The sequence below is a fragment of the Tenrec ecaudatus genome, chromosome 1 (assembly GCF_050624435.1).
Source record: "Tenrec ecaudatus isolate mTenEca1 chromosome 1, mTenEca1.hap1, whole genome shotgun sequence".
NCBI lineage: Eukaryota > Metazoa > Chordata > Mammalia > Afrosoricida > Tenrecidae > Tenrec > Tenrec ecaudatus.
In genome coordinates this window covers 23,274,460-23,280,463 of record NC_134530.1, presented here as the reverse complement: position 1 = coordinate 23,280,463, position 6,004 = coordinate 23,274,460, and the positions used below count along the sequence as shown (strand labels likewise).

General features: G+C 51.4%; 1 non-coding gene and 1 pseudogene across 1 annotated transcript; one reads left to right on the top strand and one right to left on the bottom strand.

Annotated features, from left to right (window-relative positions):
• Window positions 1-908: 908 nt before the first annotated feature.
• On the bottom strand, window positions 909-2,980 carry LOC142454971 (splicing factor 3A subunit 3 pseudogene; annotated as a pseudogene).
• On the top strand, window positions 1,588-1,646 carry LOC142438313 (U7 small nuclear RNA). The gene has a single exon (XR_012782712.1). It is a non-coding gene; the product is annotated as a U7 small nuclear RNA (small nuclear RNA).
• Window positions 2,981-6,004: the final 3,024 nt, after the last annotated feature.

The following is a 6,004-nucleotide window of genomic DNA, read 5'->3' as shown; positions in this document are numbered from 1 at the left end:
AGAGATAAGGTGGCCGCGGTTGCAGTAATGGACAGCGTGCTCAAGGCAGCAACCAGAATAGCTTGCTTCATATGGACTTATGGTGTTGGCCACTTAGGCACCCTTGTTCCGAGGTGTGAAGTAGATTGGAAGCCTACTAAATATTTACTTGTTCTGCAAGCGCAAGACCTGCCCTCAACCTCTGCTTTTCATTCCCTCCTACCCCCATGTGAGGGGGGTGCGGTGGGGGTGGAGGGTATCAGCTGACCTTAGTGCCTGAGCGTAAGCGGATGTAGGACGCAGTGTTGCTGGTTTCAAGTGCGCATGCCCAGGAGGTGACCTTCATTGACAGGCCCAGGCGACCTTGGTCTGCGCATGCTCCGCTTTGGATCTCACCCCTGCCCCACTCGTAGGTGGCTAACGTGTCCCCAGTCTCTTTCCAACCCTTTATTGGGGCATGGACAGCTACTTTCTGTTTAGCGGAGGCATTTGGGGGAGACAGCCCCCTTTGTCCCTAATCTTCTACCTATCGATGTCGGTAATATTGTTCTATAGCTTGAGCTGTCTGTGGGGTCACCTCTCTTGGGAATGGGTGCAAATAGGGATCTCTTCCAGTTGCTGGCCAAGTAGCCGTCTTGCAAATTTCTTGGCACGGGCAAGTGCTTCCATTGCGTCATCGGCATGTGGAAACTTTCCAACCGGTCGATTCTGTCCGTTCCTGGAGCCTTGGCCTTGGTTAATGCCTCCCGTGCGGCTTGGCCTTCTGCCTTCAGCCCCGCGGGTCCTGATCCCGGGCGACCTATCGAAACCATCGGATGCTGGACCGGTGACTCTGTGTCTGCTTCCTTCCTGCCTGTGCTTTGACAGACTCGTTTTTAAGTGAAACCAAGAAAAACGCATCAGAGCAGGCCTTGTCTCTACGGATCCTCCTAAGTCTTCTTACCCACTCTGTCCTCCCACTCTTCCTCAGTGTCGGCCTGCCGTGGCCCGAGCCTTCTGAGAGATGGCAGCTTCAGTCGGGTCACGTGAGCCAGGTGTGCGGTGGGCGGGATGCCCAAACATCTCATGCCGCGAGCATGAAGCCGGTCCCCAAAGTGCCGCTGGAAGGCCCTGGGCCCGCGGAAGGCGTCCTTCCCACAGAGCTCACAGTTGTAGCTGATATTTAGGCCCTGAAGCTTCCACAGCCAATAAGGAATGGGCTTGCCATCCCAGCCAAGTGGCAGGTGGGGTTGTGTGGTCACCTAATCTGGTATCAATTTAAGGAGTAAGAGCGTAAGGGTGGAGTCTAGGCTGTCAATCTGGTGAGAGCCAATGAGACTTCTGTGTGGGCATGGCCGGCTCCTGAGAATTCTAGGAAATCTAATACTTCCTCTTTGGTGGCGGAAGACACCTCTCTCTCTCTGCCACTCCCTGGGAGACATGGCAGAAGACAAGCCACATGGACGCAACCAGACCTCGAAGCCGGAGAAGCCACAGAGAGGCCCCTGCCAGCGCTGAGATGCTTACAACGCCACTGGACCCAAAGACTTTCTACCCACTGGCTTGTGATCATCCTGCATTTGGCGTCATGTGTTTCATGAGTCTGAAAAGGATTTTAAAGATTGGACATAGTGTTACAGCTCTTTTAGAATTTGTCTAGCAGGTTTTCTGGTTTTCAGGAAACCCCCCACACCAGTAAAACAGTTATCTAACAGAAAAAAAAAGATTGGACATATGGGCTAATATTGGACTTATGGACTTGATCTGGGCTGGGATGTTTTCTCCATGTTCAATTGCTCTTGATATATAAAAGTATATAAACCTCTTTCTTTTTTTTTTCCCTCCCTCCCCGCTCCCCTCTCCCTCTTGTCTAAACCTCTTTCTTATACACATATGTGTGTCCATGGATTTATTACTCTAGTCTACCCAGACTGACACAGGTTGTAAATGATCCCGTTCATTTTTTCTTTACTTCCGCTCTAGCTGATCTCCTCCTCCTCCTCCTTCCCCCCCCCCCCATGCTTGCGCTGTACATTGTGTGAGTGAGATGTAGCCCTTGCCTGAGAATCTCTACAAGCTCCGAGATCGGAACTTTGAGCAAAGTGGTGCCTTTGATCCTCTCAGTGTCTCGCTTGGCGCCCTCAGACTTGGGGTTTTTGGTGAACAGGGAGGTGTCAAGTGGCTCCAAAGACTGTCCTTTGGTGCTGAGCAACCGCTGGGCTCCCTCTTTTAGGGTCCCTGCATTTCAGTGCAGATTTCAACCTATCCAGACCCAGGGAGGCCAACTCCTCCCAGGAGGAGCACATAGAGAGGTCAAGGTGGGCTCTGGCATGGGTGGGGCACTGCTTGTCTCTTCTGACCATCCAGGAAAGGCATCATTCGCCCAGCTTCTCAAACTCATGTGAATCTTCTGCGAACGTTCACTCTGATCTTGGAGGGGCTTCATGCTGTCTGTGTGACCTTGAAGGTACTCCAGCAGCATCTCTAGCTACCTCTTATACGCTGGACTCTTGCTCTCTCAGAATGCCAGATAACTGGCCCACAGTAGACAGGTGTGTGATGTAATCCAGCTCCTCAGATGCCTCCAGGCTAATGGATTTGAGGTAACAGTCATGGCGATCGCGGTAACGGTCACATTCCTCTTCATCTGTGAACTCCACCAGGGCTGTGCCTCCTCACATAGATTCTCTCCAGCCTTCAGGAATTCCTCAAATCCTACACTCATTCCCACACAGGTCTCACTTGGACGTGGAATGGCCTTGATTGGCTTAAGTCTATTCCAGAATTCAGCAAGCTCACTGGGTCCTGAAATGGCATTGAGCGCCTCCCTTTGTCACCCAGCCTTATGGTCATGTAAATATCCCTCAGGTTCCCATTGACCTCCATAGACCTGTGTGCAGTGGCCAGAATTGATCTGATCCCACAGCGTGGGCTTCTTCGTGAGCGTCTCTTTGGCCGTGATGTCCACGAGCCGGTTCCTTTCCTCACGCTAGCGCCACTGCTGCTACAGAATGGCCTCCATTGTCCCTTCATGGCTGCACCTCCACTCAGACCACGGACATAGCTGGAAGCAGCTCCTGCCACCGTACGCACACACCCGCATCCCCACCTCCCCCTTCCTGCTGCTCAGTGTCGTCTTGCCATCTTCCCTGGATGCTCACTGCATCGTTCAATTGTCCACCCAGAGCATCTTTCCATCGAGCCGCTCGAGGCTTGAGTTTTTCCCTGAAGTTCTTTCCCCTTGAGACATGCTAACCACGTCCTTCCTTTGGGGTCTTTGAATTCTACGTCTTTGCACGCTTCCATTTAATACTTTATCTTCTTAAACTGCACTTGAAAATGGTCTTTTCTTTGTTTAAGCAAAAGGGAAGACATTTATTGGAGCCCATATGGGAGGGGCCCAGCAGACCCTACTGTGTAGGCCTGCCCAGCAAAGTTCACACCATTCACTGTACCCCCATGTCCCAGCGGGACTCCCCTGGACACTTTGAAATGTTCTGTTCAGCTCTTTTGCTTCATTATTTCTTCCGTTGCCCTTAACCACTCTGCAATTACGAACAAGTTTGGGGGTGTCTCTGGCATCCACTTCGATCCTATTGTTGCTAGGTGGAATCCGTTAGAACGGCGCCTATCTAGGAGAATGGTAAGCCCAAAGCAACGCTGCATTCCTGGGGGGACTGCAGAGATTAGTACCCATCCTTAAGGACTTGAAAGATGCACGGATGGTGATCCCCACCCCACCCCCTATTTGGTCTGCACAAAAAGCAGATGGATCTCGGAGAATAGTGAATTCTCATACACTTAACCAGGTGGTCACTGCAGCTGCCGATGTGTTGCCGCAGGTGTGGTTTCATTGCTCGAGAAAATTAGTTCCTCTCCTGGTTATGCAACTAGTTCTCAATTCTGCTTTGAAGGATCACCAGAAGCAGCTGGACTTCCGCAGGCAAGGCCAGCAATATACGCTTTCACCATGCTCCCTCAGAGTTATGTCAACTCCCCGGCGCTGTGACATGTTTTAGGCTGCAGGAAACGTGACCACCTTTCTCTCCCACAAAATATCTCACGGCTCCACATATTGATGTCATTCTACTGACTGGGTCCAGTAAGGAAGAAGGATCAGTGACTTGAGGCTTATGGGTAAAATATATGCTTGCTGAAGAGTGGGTTCTTGATCATATGCTACCTCTTGAAACCGATGAATGTTGACTAGTTCTTTTCGGTACAGGGCTCATGGAAGCAGCAATCAAGAGCTCCAAAGATGAGTCGTGTTAGGCAAATCTGCTGCACAAGACCTCTTTGGAGTACTGAAAACCAAGGATGTTTCCTTGATGACCAAGAGGTGCCTGACCCAAGTCTTGGTATTTTCAATTGCCTCACATGCATATAAAAGTTGGACATTGAATAAAGAAGACCATAGATGGAATGTGGTGCTGGAGAAGAATATTGAAAACACAAAGGACTACTAAAGGGACACACCGATCTGTCTTAGAAGTGCGGCCAGAGTGCTCCTTAGAGGCAAGGGTGGCAAGACTTCGGCTCACATGCTTTGGACAGGTTATCAGGAGAGACTGGTCCTAGAGAAGGGTGTTTGGTAAAGGAGAGGGCAGTGAAAAAGAGGAAGGCCCTCAACAGGATAGATCGATCCTGTGGCTGCAATAGTAGGCTCAAGCATAAGAACCATTTTGAGGATGGGCAGGGCCTTGCTCTGTGATATAGAAGGTTGCTATGGGATGGAACCGACTAGTGTGTGGGAAATTAACTGGACAAAAAGTCAGGGGCACAGCTACCACCTCAGTAAACTTTCCAGTGGTCGTGTGGTGTTACATCGAGATATTCCTACCGAAGTGGAAGATAACGCGTCTGGGCCCTCTCACAACTGAAACAGAGGCCCCATGCCTGGTGGGTCTCTTTGGACTGAGGAGGCAACGTATCCCTCATTTGGGTGTGGTACTCCGGCCTATTTATGACTCCGAAAGCTGCTGGCTTTGAGCGGGACCCGGAACGAGATGGCTCTGCAGCAGGTCCAGGCTGCCGGGAAGGTGGCTTTGAGACTTGGGCCATAGGATGCAGTCCGTCCAGCGGTGCTCGACCCTTAGGACTTCACACAAACCCTGGTCATCCTCTGCAGAGACGATTTTCCTTCGTTTCTCAAAGATTTCGATGGAGCACCGTGGACCAACAAGTCTTCATGCAGCCTGAGCGGCTCCTCGGGATCTGGCCTGAGCTGCTCCTCGGGAAGCGGGTGCTGTCTGACCCCCAGAGGCATAAAGCTGGCGTGCACAGTAACAGTCATCACCAAATATAAGTGGGACATATGAGATCAGGCTAGAACAGTGACTAAAGCACAGGTGAGTCGCATGAAGATATGTGGCTAGTCTCTCCTCCTTTCCCAATGGGCCATGGACAAAGTGGCCATGGTAACAGGGATGGGTGCTATGCATGGGCTAAGCAACACGGATTTCCAATCAACCCAGGCACACTTGACTGCTGCCACGGTTGAGTGCCCAACCTGCCAGCAGCAAAGACCTACACTGACTCCACGATTCGGGATCATCCTTTGGGGAGAGCAGCCAGCAAAGGTGGCAGGTTGAGTACAGAGGACCACGTCCATCATGGAGGGCTTTGGTCTTTCTAGAATGGACACTTGTTCTGGGTAGAGGTTTGCCTTCCCTGCATGCCATGCTTCTGCCAATATTACCATCCATGGACTTACAGAGTGCCTTACCCGCTGGCATGGCCTATTCCAGACGGCATTGCCTTAGATCAGGGACTCGCTTTACGGCAGATGAAGTGTGGCAATGGGCCTACTTGTGGGTGGACCATGTGCTTCCTGGTGGAACTCACCCCTCCACCCGGGATGCCTTTATCTATGTAGCACACTCCTACTCTCCCCTCAAAACCCCACTTACAATGCTTCTTCCTTAGGAAGTTTTTTTTGACTCTGCTCTCTGGGCTCCCTCATTCCCTGTCCCTCCTTCCAGCCACTTCTGTGGGGCTGGGGGTATCCTCAGGAGGTGTTTCTCCCCAACATCATCCTGCACTGGCA